Here is a 13,882-nt window from a genome sequence, read left to right as displayed (position 1 = left end):
GAAGCACCTCCCCCAAATCACCCGATTGTTGTGTGAGGGAGGAACCGTGGCCCACGCGTTCCCCGCTGGGACCTCCTCCGCGGCGCGCTCCAGCGCTCGGGTCGAAGCCCTGCCCCCCCCCCCCGCCCCCCGCGCTGTGTCCCCTATTCAGGGGGGTAGGGGTGTGAGCGGTTAGTATAGGACCTTGGTCTCCTCGGACTTCTCCAATGTGGGAGTGGAAAGCAAGGAAAAGGCAGGTGAGTCCTAGTTAGCTGAAAACAGTTTTTAAAGGTTTTACTGTAGCGTTTTGAAAGTTTTAAAGCTTTATAGAAGATTTAAATCTCTGGGGGAGAAAACAAAACCTGATTAGAAATCATTGATAAAATTGCCTTCCAGTGAACTTCGCTTTGCCTGAGCACGTGGCAAGGCAAAAGCTGGCAGGGACACGATATAACATTTAGTAAAGAGCACCTATAGTCTTCCAAATCTGGGATCCCAAGCAACTTGCTTCCTCACTCTGTCCCCTCTTGTTCAGGGTCCAAACTGGATTTAGAGGAGATTATATTGGATCAGTTGATTACACAATCAGCTTAGTACGGTTTTTCAGGGACATTTAGGGAGTATTTTAGGGAGGCATGGTTATTCTAACGTCAATATCTAGATTAGGGATATTTCCAAGCTTCCTAGTCCCCACAAAAATATTTATGGATCTAGCTTCCCTGGTTTTATCTAAAACCGTTTAAGGATTTATGTTTGCAATCTATGTTACTTCTCTCCTGGTAATACTTCTCACACATTTACCACCTGCTGTGTAGTATACTGCCTTTTCTTTTTCTTTTTTCTTTTTTTTTTCATCCTAATTTTACCTACTTCAGGTTCTAAGGAGTGCCCTCAGGACTCGCTGTCCAGGATTTGATGGACAAGTCCTTGTTCTACCAAAAAGGGAAGTAAGACTTACCAGTTTGCTCTAGGAAGCAGAAATTAATCACAAGTCTGAGAACAACTTCTGTACAAGCATCTCAGTAGGAGTATTTGGGAATCTAGCATCAGTGCTTCATTTTCAGGTCTGCATCTTTGAAAATTATACTTGTTTACTTATCTCAGTAAAGGGTTCTGGAACCTGTCTATAACACTAACAGGAGTAGGACGGACTTTGAGATGAATTCTCGCCATAGGAGGTTAGTACTCTTTTCATCTATTACGAGGTGATACAGCCCAAACCATAATATTACAGACAAAGGCACAGAGAGCTATTATTAAGTAACTTTATCTCTAGAATTCCAGTTGAGCAGTTCTAACATGTTTTTGAAAAGAAAGGAGTGAAGGGAGCACCTGACTCATCTGATGCTCTAATTATAAAATGTATCCAAACTTAACTAATCAATGAAGAAACCGTGAGCTCCTGCTATCAATAAACCATGAGCAATTATTGCCTGTTATATATATGACACTGTCTTTGTACAATGTCAACCCTTGGCAGTAATTAATTTAATTCAAAAGCCATTTACGAAGTGAATTCAAAGCACTTCGCTTGATGCTAAAATCTGAAACGAAGATAAATAGCATCAGATAATTTTGCTCAAGGAGTTTATAATCTAGAAAACAAAGACAATGGCCAAAAATGTAAGAAGGTGACCAAACTTGAGGAAGAAAATATTTCTGTTTAGAAATGAAAATGATAATTGGGGTATGAACTAGGGCAATAAAGAATTGACACCTTTGGGGCGCCTGGGTGGCTCAGTCGGTTAAGCTTCCAACTTTGGCTCAGGTCCTAATCTCATGGCTCATGGGTTTGAGTCCCCCTCGTGCTCTGCACTAATATCTCAGAGCCTGCAATCTGCTTCCTATTCTATGTGTGTGTGTGTCTCTCTCTGCCCCTCCCCTACTCACACTCTGCCTCTCTCAAAAATAAACATTTAAAAAATGAAAATAAAGTTTTTATCCAATTTGTTTTACCTTGGGTAAAGGGAGGGGTTCAGACTTTGAACCCTTCTCTTCATCATTGTTTTAAGTCTATAATAAAATCTTTCAGGGAAGTCCTATCCAAGCTCCAGGACAAGTAATTCCCTAGTAAATATTAAAACAGTTTAAAAGGTCAGTGATTTGGGGGTAGGGAGAGCAGTGGTCATTCAGCACAGTAGCTGCCACAGCAAAGACAAAGGAAATCAAATCAGAAAGGTCTAGAAGAATAAAGCATTTGCAATCTTGCAGTTCTTGCCTTTTAAAAAATCCACAGAGGAGAAATATCAGAAAGGACTGACATCACTACAAGACATGGATTACTGTAAGTGGAAGGGATCAGGTGCCCATCATTTCTTGTAATTATCTTAGATTTTTTTTTCTAAATCCACAGAAAACGTGTCCCTATAATCTGAAACTAAGGGGGCATATCCTTCTTGAAGATTGAGTAAACATGCCTGAGAACTTTTAAGAAAAGTGAAATAAAAATAAGCAACATTCTAAGCATACAAATTTTATTTTAGAATTATAATGTGCTTTTTAAAAGTATACTAGAGGGGTGGCTCAGTCAGTTAAGCATCCCACTTCAGCTCAGGTCATGATCGACTCTTGATTTCAGCTGATGTCATTATCTCACCGTTTGTGAGTTCAAGCCCTGTGTTAGGTTCTGCACTGATAGCTCGGAGCCTGGAGCCTGGATCATGTTCTGTGTCTCCCTCTCTCTCTGCCTCTCCCCTGCTCGTGTTCTCTCTCTCTCAAAAATAAATAAATAAACAATTAAAAAATAAATAAATAAAAGTATACTAGATTGTTTATTTCTTCCAACAATCCTGTAACAGAGTTCTTATTTTTTTATTTTTCCTACTATATATATGTGTGTGTGTGTGTGTGTGTGTGTGTGTGTGTGTGTACTGTGAGATAATTCCAGAGCATTTTGGGTTTTACCAACTTCTGAAATAAACTCTGAATCTACTACCTACATAAGGTAAAAGTAGCTACAATGGGAGAAACAGGACTAAAGAATAACAAAATTCATGAAACTAATCAAGAGAATATGGCAAAGGTATAGGATAGGCAAGTAGGTCAAAAGAATGGAATACAGTCCAGAAATAGAATCACACTGAATCAGTCAATTGATTTCCAACAAGATGCCAAAGCAATTCAATGGAAAAAGGGATGTTTTCAACAAGTGGAGCTGTAACAACTAGACAGCCATATTTAAAAAAATAATGTACTTTAACTCTAGTTCACACCATACACAAAGATTAATTCAAGATGGATCATAGACTTAAAGACTAACACCATAAAACTTCTAGAAGAAAACAGGGAAATACCTTGGGGGTGAGCAAGAATTTCTTAGACCAGGCACAAAAAGCACTATCTATAAGAGAAGAAAAATTGATAAGGTGAACTTCATCAAAATTAAAATCTTCTAATCAAAAAATATCATTAAGAAAAATGAATAGGCAAGCTATAGGCTGGAAAAAAATATTCTCAAAACATTTATCTGATGAAGAACTTGTATGCAAAATATACAAAGAATACCTATAACAATAATTAAGAGACAGAAGTATACAATTAAAACTAGAAAAATGTGCAAGAGATTTAAATAGACAATTCACAAAAGAAGTTATATAAATGCCCAGGGTCATATACAAAGGTACCTGATGTCATTAGTATTCAGAGATATGCAAATCAAAACCACGATGAGATACTTCTTCCCAAACATTAGAACAGCAAGAATTAAAAAGACAGAGAAAATAAAATATTGATCACGGTGTGAAGCAAGTGAGATTTTTAAATTTTTTTTAATGTTTATTTATTTTTGAGAGAGAGAGCCAGACAGAGAGGAGCAGTAGAGAGAGGGAGACACAGAATCTGAAGCAGGCTCCAGGCACTGTGCTGTTAGCACAGAGCTCGACGCGGGGCTTAAACTCATGAACCATGAGATCATGACCTGAGCCAAAGTTGGATGCTTAACCGACTGAGCCACCCAGGTGCCCCAGCAAGTGAGATTTTTATAAATTGACTGTGAGAGTATAAAATGTAACACCCGCACTAGGAAAACTCTTGTAGTTTCTTATAATCATAGATCCAGGCTATAATCCAATAATTCCATGCTGAGGTATCATTCAACAGAAATGAGGACATATAGACACAAAAAGAATTGTTTAAGAATTTTTTTGCAGCTTTATTTATAACTGCTGAAACTTGGGGAAAATTAAATGTCCATCAGCAGAAGAATGGAAAACAAATTGTGGTAACATTCACATAAAAATACTAACTAGGTCAATATAAAAAAAATAAAAAGAAACAACTGACAACACAGAAAAAAACACATTGGGGTGCCTGAGTGGCTCAGTCGATTAAGCATCCCACTTCAGCTCAGGTCATGATCTCATGGTTCACAGGTTCAGGTTCTAGCCCCATGTCAGTCTCTATGCTGTCTGCATGCAGCCCACCTCAGATCCTCTGTCCCCCTCTCTGCCCCTCCCCTGTTTGGGCATACTCTGTCTCTCTCTCTCTCTCAAAAATAAATAAACATTTAAAAAAAGAAAGCAAAATACAAAAGACTATATCCTGTAAAATTTTATTTATGTGAAATTCAAAGAAAAGGAAAGCTAATCTGTGACAATAGAAATGAGAAAAGTGGTTATTTGCAGTCAGATGGGGTACCAATTGACTGAAAAAGAACCTAAGAAAACTTTCTGGAGTGATGGAAATGTTCAGGATATCTACATGAGAGTACTCGTTTATCAAAACTCAATGAACTATACATGTAAAATCTATATACAAATTATATATAATTCTCTGTGTACAAATTATACTTTAATAACGAATTAATTTTTTAGGTTTTTAGTGTTTATATTTTTGAGAGAGAGACAGGGACAGAGCACAAGCAGGGGAGGGGCAGAGAGAGAGATAGACACAGAACTCGAAGCAGGCTCCAGACTCTGAGCTGTCAGCACAGAGACTGATGTGGGACTCAAACTCACAGACCATGAGATCATGACCTGAGCCGAAGTCAGATGCTAAACCTACCGAGCCACCCAGGCACCCCTCAATAACAAATTGAGGGGCACCTGCGTGGCTCAGTCAGTTAAGTATCCAACTCTTGGTTTCAGCTCAAGCCATGATTTCATGGTTTGTCGGATTGAGCCCTACGTTGGGCTCTGTGCTGGCAGTGTGGAGCCAGCTTGGAATTCTCTCTCTCCCTGTCTCTCTGTCCCTCTCCCCTACTCGCACATGCATTCTCCCTCCCTCTCTCTCTTTCTCAAAAAAAATAATAAACACTTTTTAAATTTATGAATTCTACGAAAGGCGGCAATGAGCTAAACGTAAAATAATTGCATATTCACCTCTATCAGTTCCTTCTTAATATTGGTTTGAGAGTATTGAAGGAAAATGTAGGTAAATATGTTACAGAGGAAACTGTGAACTCCTTGTTTATTTCTGTGCTTCTCCCTCCTCCATAGAAACAGTAGGTATTGCTTGTTTTTCCCAGAAAAGGGATATTCTTAAGTGCAATTGTCTGCCAAGGATTAAGCAGGACATCATCCCTTTCACTGAAGCAGTCAAATAGCAACACCTAATCCCGCCAAGATTCTCTGGCAAATGTGGCCGGCAACATGGAGACATAATTCTTCATTTGTAGGATTAATGTTAACTTCTCCGGCACATACCACTACACTCATTCATGGATGCTACTATAAGTCCAGGGAAGGCATCCGGACACTCCAGTTTAGTTACGTAATTTAGGTTAATTTAACTAAGCCCCTCAGTGTAGGTGATATTTTGGAGACTTTAAAACACTGAATTCCCAGAAGCAAACCTGAAAATATTTCAACTTTAGAAAATAAGCACTATGCACCACTTGCTAATATCTCCGTAATTGCTCTTGCTTCTTTCACATCATATAAGCTTACTGACAGCAATAACCAGAATGTACTAATCCCATCATTTCTACCATAGAGCCTCTGTTACAAATATTAGAGCCTTCCATGTGCTGAGAGAAATCACTTGGCAAATCTCGTAGAGCCTACATTTTTTTCCTGCCAAACCTGTTTAAAAGTCTTCTTTTTCTCAGTTTTGATTTAGTAACTTTAGATCTCTGCATTATGTTGTGTTTTGCACGGAGCTATTGACTTCAGCTAAGGAACCGTGAACAATAATTATTTTGCATGACTAAGCTCTGGTACACCATTGTCAGACAGGCACTTTATGGTACCAGTAGTTTCAAAATTTAGAACAGAACTGTCAAACAAGCAAATGCCTACACCAAAGACTTCTATTTTCAAGTTACAGGCATGAGTTCTATGATGTGCAGTAATAGAGTGAATCTTTGTGCTCTTGTGAACGCTCCTGATTTGACAGTCCTAGAAACGAAAGCTGGTTTCTTTCTAGAACAGATATATCAGTGGTAGCAACAATACAAAGTTTCAAGCAAGTCTCAGGTATGGCATGAGTGCTGGAAACGGGAGACTCGGGCACTGAGATTATTAAATGCTAAGAAGTACTGTATTTATGATGAGCACAGAACAACATACCTCAAACTGAGAACATCTGATTTGGCTCATCTTAGTTGGACATCTTTCCAACCATTTCAGAAAACATTCATAGGGTTACCAGTTTATACGAACTAAAATTTTTATCCTAGGAATAATATAAATCTAATAGAAATGTTTCTCAACATTTTAAAAAGCCCAAGAATGGAGCACATTACAGCAAATATTCATAGACAGGGACATAGATTTTGTATAAATTAAATGTATTTTACTCTTTCAGCACAGCCAGGTATGACCCATCAGGAACACAGGCCAAACAATTTCTGTTTAAAAGTTGACATTCTACCCTTTACACTTTTACAACACTTCAATTTTTTTCCAAAGGTCTTTTCTTCCACTGATAATTCAATTCTTAAAACAGCACTTTAGGACAAGTATTACCTTCTTGGCATAGATTTAAAAACTTAAGAACAGAGGTTAAATGACCTTGAAATGTGCTATGATCATTGAAAAAATAAAGGGAAGGATGGGGAACATGGATAAGATGCCTCTCAGATGCCTCTGTCTTTAAATATTTCCTTTTTATTGACCCAGGCCAGTGTTCAGGCTCTCTGAAATAAATTCATACTAATCTATTTTTGTTGATTTGTAAATCAGAATTCTTATATTAAATAAAAAGAGGAAGTTCTGCCTTCCCTTTGGCCAGACTAGTGCTACCTACATTACAATGTACTCCTTTTCTAAGTGGGAAACCAATGGAGAAATAACAAATTGTCCAGAACAAAGGAAATACTTCACCAGGTTGTAGTAGAACTTGGAAAATGATCTCAGGTGCCCTTCAGGGGATACCTTCCACGTGACCACAGAAATATTACCACAATTTTTTAACTGGATTCTCCAATTTATCTTATGTCCCCACCAGTGTAGCTTACCCAGCTCTGCTTATTTGGACTTTCTGGAACACAGCTCTGATGAAGTCACTCTCCTATACAAGAAATTCAAGATAGGATTCAAGAAACAATGATTTCAACCGGCCTACCTTTCCAATCTCATCTGTAGGATGTATTATATTACAGTAAAAGTAAAATGTTGGGAAATGGACTGGACTTTCTTACCTCATTTGGTCAACTTCTGGGACATCTAAATCTTGATGTAATACGGAAATAAGTTGGACCTGCACCCAGCTATAATAGTAACCAAAGGAGCTTCTCTTTGAAAAGAGCATAAAGGACTCATTGGAAATTGCTAACGAGACATTTTGAAAATAGACAATAAATCCTAGTTATACATATGCGAAACTATAAAATTTGTATTATGGAAAATTTTTAGTTTACTAAAACTCATGCCTTTCCTGACACCCTCAAAAGGAGGTGGCAACTAAAAAAGAGAGATTTTAAATAACTCTATAGAAGATAGAAGAGAGATAAAAAGAAAAAAGGGTTGCTAGAGCAGAAACTTTACAAACCAGAGCCAGTAGGTCAGCAGGAGCTATTGGAGAAAGGATTGAGAAGGAGATAGGTGGCTGGGGAAGAGAGGAGCTTCAGAAGAAGAACAGATGTGATCAATAGGATTTTCATCCGGATTTCAGGCACAATGTGTAATGTAACCTTGCTTCTCTTTCATTCCCCATATAGTCCTTAGTAAAGTATCCAACTCTCTCCAAAGTCTTAGGGAGTTGATTTTCTTTGTGGAACTCCTAAGAGGTGCTGAGTTGGCCTCCAACAAACAGATTGAGAATGTAGAGGGCCCTTGAACACAGCCATGTCTTGGTTAAACCATTAACGTACAATGAATATACAGCGACTCTGATGACAGTTCCAAGTCCTCCTTGGGAAGAAAATGGCAATCATTGGATTCAATCACTCAATAACTGGCAATAAGTTGATCCAGAATGATTTTCCCCCTATATATTCTACTCTATTTTTGTCCAGCAAAACCCATGCTGCATCTTGCTTTAGAAATTTTACTGTGATATATCTTGATCTTTACTTGGGCACTTGCCCCTAGTGCAGTCCATATATACAGAAATCTATTTATAGCTTCTATGGAAAAGTTTTTCTTTTCAATATGATCTTTAAGTGCTGACTGGCTGCAAACAATGATATTCTCTACGTCTGCCATCTCTTTGTAATATCAGTGACCATCTAAGCTCTTACTCACAATGAACAAGCAAGTTAGAGATGGGGTTTAAACCCTCTAGTAGGATACAGTTGCTTCCTGCTTCACATGAGATCTGAAAATAGATTGCTCTACATTGACAGTGACAAGACCCTTTCTGTCAACACTGTGAAGCTTCTATCCTTCCTAATCTCTGTCAGCGATGGCTTAGGAATGCCAAAATACTTTAATAGCTTATGGGGCCAGTGTACAAATGATTGATATCTTAACTGTATATGAAATTCCAGGACAGGCAGAGAAATCAGAAGACTGGGGGAAAAGAGTCTAAATGCATTGCTTACTTTGGGGTTGGTTAATCGACATATGTTCTACCAGTTTCCATTGCTGTACCTCTCCTCTGTTGTCTTATCTGAGAATATCTTCTTTTTTCACTTCAGTCTATCTAAAATTCACATAGCTTAACCTAACTTCTATTTTCCCTTAATTTTGAGGCTTTTGCCAAATTAAAAGTGATTTCATTCTCTACTGAACTTTTGTTTTACCTTTTTTATGGTATGTTTACATTATCTTATGATTTGATTGCTTTCATAACATTATAACACTCCCACTAGACTACCCATACTCACCTTTAAATGCACAGTGAATATATAGGGCTCTAAGCTCGTTGAGAAACAATGTGCATGTGTGTACCTGCATGTGGACACACACACGTGCACACACACACACACACAAACTAGAAGGAAATAAACAAAATGGTGGTAATTGTACTTTCTGGCCTATAGGCATCTGTATGATCTCCAATTTCTTCCTTTTACTTATCTCTATTTTTGAAAAATGTCCATCATAATATCCATTACTTTTTTTAATGTAAAATACAATAATAAACATTTTTGATCAGAAATTCAAATATCTGAGTACTCCCTTTTCCAAACTTTTTTCCCCCCAAAATACTCTCAAATGATATCAATAAAATACAAGCCACTGACCATGTAGGGTTATTTGCAGGAAGGATAAATAATCTTAGTTCTCATGTTCAATAATGAAAACAAACTCAAGTAGCACCAGTTCAAGTGGTTTTCAAACTACTTTTTTAAATGTTTATTTATTTATTTTTGAGACAGAGAGAGAGAGAGAGAGAGAGGGAGAATGCGCAAGGAGTAGGGGAAGACAGAGGAAGAGAGAGAGAATTCCAAGCAGGATTCACACTGTCAGTGTGGAGACTGACACAGGGCTCAAACTCATGAATGGTCAGATCATGACCTGAGCCAAAATCAAGAGCTGGATGCTTAACCAACTAAGCCACCCAAGCACCCCTCAAACTATTTTTTAAGTATAATTCTGTTTTCACACAAAATCTTACACAGACTCTTAATATTTAAATAATTTACACCAAGGTACAGGTTTCTCAGGTGGTCCTAAATCTCTAGTGGTTGGAGCAAATATGCATTTCCTTGGCTAGGAAATCCCTAAATCACTTTCATGGAATCTTGGGGTTCCTCTAGTCCAATCCCCTTATTTTTACTATAGAGGAAAATGAGATGCAGAGAGGTTGTAATATCTGTCAAGATAACTCAGCTGGTAACTAGAGCTTACACTTTCTAAGTCTAAGGTTCTGGCTATTATGCCATAATGTCCTAATTCCTAATTGCAATTATTTTAGAGCATTACATTTCTCTGACTCAATTCTAGATTGTGACATACACGTGATTTGAATTCCTGGCTCCTTACCCTTTGCTAGTCTTCAATGTCTAGAGTCCTGCTTTCATTTGAGACCTCAGAGATGGTTTCCCTGCCAAAAATCTGATACTCAATAGCTTTTATCTGATTTCCCAGGGCTTGTCTTAATGCCTGGCCTATTATCTGACCATATGCTCATTGCTACATTGTTCCTCTTTTGACAGACAGGATTTGTTTGAACCTGAAGGTTCATCTTTTCTGTCTATTACACATTTGGGCTGACCTTGCATTTTGAAAGCACTTCAGCTTCCACGTGCCTTTCTCTAAACTTACCACCGCCAAGCTGAGCAACACATTTAGACTTTTCCGCGATTATGCTTTCTCTTTTTTGCCAAGCCCATAGAGAAAATCCTTGAGTACATTCTGTCTTGGTCTTCTAAGAATGATTGAAGTGATATAGAACTTCTTTTTTTTTTTTTCATGCACACAAGTCTACAAAGTAATGGTATAAGACAACAAATGACTAAGCTTTTCTCTAAAATCAGGAACAACACAAGGGTGCCCACTCACACCCCTCTCAACATAGTTCTAGAAGTCCTAAAGCAATCAGGCAAGAAAAAGTAACAAAAGTTAACAGAATTGGAAAGGAAAAAGTAAAATTGTTTCTATTTGCAGATGATATGATTTTTATAGACAAAATCCTGAAGACTCAACCAAAAAACTGTGAGGTCTAATTCATGAATTCAATAAAGTTTCAGTATACAAAATTCATATATTAACATGTAAAAATCAGTAGTATTTCTCTACACTAACAACAAATTTTCTGAGAAAAAAATTAAAAAGTCAATACTATTTATACCAGCATCAAAAAGAATAAAATACTTAGGAATAAATTTAACTAAGAAGGTGAAAAATCTCTATGCTGAAAACTAAGACATGGATGAAAGTAATTGAAGAAGACACAAATAAATGAAAAGGTAGCCTGTGTTCATGGATTGGAAAATTAATGTTAAAATGTCAATACTACCAAAAGGCATCTATAGTTTCAATGCAATCCCTATCAAGATTCCAATGACATTTTTTTACAGAAGTAGAAAAATTACTCCTAAAGTTTATAAAGAACCACAGAAGACTCCAAATAGCCAAAGAAATCCTGAGAAAGAAGAACAAAACAGGAGAATTCACACTTCCTGATTTCAAGCTATACTCTAAAGCTACAGTCATCAAAACAGTGTGGTACCGGCATAAAAACAGACAAATAGACCAATGAAATAGAACCAAGGGCCTAGAAATGAACCTAAGCATATAGAGTCGCTAATATTTGACAAGGAAGCCAAAAATAGTTTAAATATATGATGTTGGGATATTTGCATACTCCCACATACAAGAATGAAACTGGACCCGTATCTTACACTACTCACAAAAATCAACTCGAAATGGATTAAAGACTTAAATGCAAGACCTAAAACTGTGAAATTCCTAGAGGAAGGTATAGTAATAAGATCTTCACCATGGGTCCTGGTAATGATGTTTTGGATATCACACTGAAAGCATAAGTCACAGAATAAAAATAAACAAGTGGGATTATGTCAAACTAAAAGGATTTGTGCAGCAAAAGAAACCATCAATAAAGTGAAAAGACAACATACAGAATGGGAAAAAATATTTGCAAACATGTGTCTGATAAGAAATTAAATAAAAATATATATAAACAACTCCTTAGACTCCATAAGGAAGTAAGAATAATAATCTAATTTAAAAATAGGCAAAGGGACTGAATAGACATTTCACAAAAGAAGATATGTGAAAGGCCAGCAGGTGCATGAAAAGATGCTCCACATCATTTGTCATGAGGGAAATGCAAACTAAAATCACTATGAGGTATATCACCTCACACCTGTTAGAAGGGCTGTCGTCAAAAAGACAACAGATAACAAACGTTGGTGAGGATACAGAGCAAAGGGAACCCCTGTGCACTTTTGATGGAAATGTAAATTGGTGCAGCCACTATGGAAAACAGGATTGAGGATCCTCAAAAAGTGTGGGGCGCCTGGGTGGCTCAGTCCTTTGAATGTCTGACTTTGCCTCAGATCATGATCTTGCGGTTTGTGGGTTTGAGCCCCGCATCAGTCTCTGTACTGAAAGCTCAGAACCTGGAGCCTGCTTCAGATTCTGTGTCTCCCTCTCTCTCTGCCCCTCCCCTACATGTGTTCTGTCTCTCTTGTTCTCAAAAATAAAAATATTTAAATTTTTATTATTATTTTTTAATGTTTATTGTATTTTTGAGAGAGAGAGAGAGAGAGAGAGCAAGCAGGGGAGGTGCAGAGAGAAAGGGTGACTCAAATCTGAAGCAGGCTCCAGGCTCTGAGCTGTCAGCACAGAGCCTGACACGGGGCTTGAACTCACAGACAGCAAGATCACCCAGGTGCCCAAAGGCTGTATGCTTTAAACTGGTACAGTGATGTATGTCAGTTATTTCTCAATAAATTTTTTTTAAATTGTTTACAAATAGATTGACCTGATTGAAAAAAAAAAAAAGTAAAATGTTGGCAGAAGGATTCATGCAAGATTATTTTTCATTGGAGTTTAAGATGAATAATTTTGTAGAGTATATTAAGATAATTATAGTCATAAATCCTTTCATGTATCTGCCTTTGATTTAATTCATGTATGGCCACATCCTTCTCTTTGTTTATTAGTCATTAAGTGAGCCTTAGGTGAAACCATAAGGTAGGCAAGAGTTCATCTGGCAGAAAATGTCATCCAGTCTTTTCTCTGAACCTAGAAATATACGAAAATGTCTGCAGTGCTGTTCCGGATCTAAGAGTCAGCTGTCCTGATTCTTTTATGCAATAGCATGGCAGCTGCCTACACTCTAAGGTTAGTGTCAAAAAGTTTGGGCTCATCCCCCTGCCCAAGTTCTCTCTCTCTATTTGTTAGAGGTTTTTTTAATTATTATTTATTTATTTGTTTGTTTGTTTTTTACCTTCGGAATACCCAACCCAAATTCAATTAAAAGAGATTTATTAACTCACGCAATTGGTTAGTCCACAAGTATATTCAGTTTCTTTAAGGACTTAGATGAAGTTTTATAAAATGAATTTGGAATCTCTCTCCATTACTCAGCTTTGCTTGCTTGATGTTGGCTGCATTCCAGGCACCCTCTCCCCTCATGTTTGCAAGGTAGTCCTGTCCCCAGAAATAGATCAAGTCGTAGAGGTAAGCTTTCCTGACCCTATTTGGTGTTAATTAGGTCACTTATGCATCTCTGAAAAGGGGTAGATAAAATAACTTACATTGAAATACTTACACTGTTGTGGTGGTTAGTTGGTCATGCGTGTGGTGGTTAAATAGTCCATGTGTCAACATGGAAGGTGTTTTGAGATAAGATTAATATTTAAATTTGTGAACGTTGAATAAGCAGATTGTCCTATATAATGTGAATGGGCCTCATCCAATCAGTTGGTGACCTAAATGGAACAAAAAGACCAGCCTCTGAGAACAAGAGGGAATCCTCCAGCAGACTGCCAGTGGTGTTCGTCTACACCATCAGCTCTCCTTAGTGTCCAAGCTGCCAGTCCATACTGAAGATTTTGGACTTTCTAGCTTCTATCATCACACAAGCCAATTCCTTATAATAAATC

General features: G+C 37.6%; 1 long non-coding RNA gene across 1 annotated transcript; it reads left to right on the top strand.

Moving 5' to 3' along the window:
* On the top strand, positions 1 to 12,456 carry LOC113592983 (uncharacterized). Its single transcript, XR_008300139.1, has 3 exons — positions 1 to 236; positions 855 to 1,043; positions 7,366 to 12,456. It is a non-coding gene; the product is annotated as an uncharacterized LOC113592983 (long non-coding RNA).
* Positions 12,457 to 13,882: the final 1,426 nt, after the last annotated feature.

The sequence above is a fragment of the Acinonyx jubatus genome, chromosome B4 (assembly GCF_027475565.1).
Source record: "Acinonyx jubatus isolate Ajub_Pintada_27869175 chromosome B4, VMU_Ajub_asm_v1.0, whole genome shotgun sequence".
Taxonomy (NCBI): domain Eukaryota; kingdom Metazoa; phylum Chordata; class Mammalia; order Carnivora; family Felidae; genus Acinonyx; species Acinonyx jubatus.
This window is presented reverse-complemented; position numbering and strand designations above follow the sequence as displayed.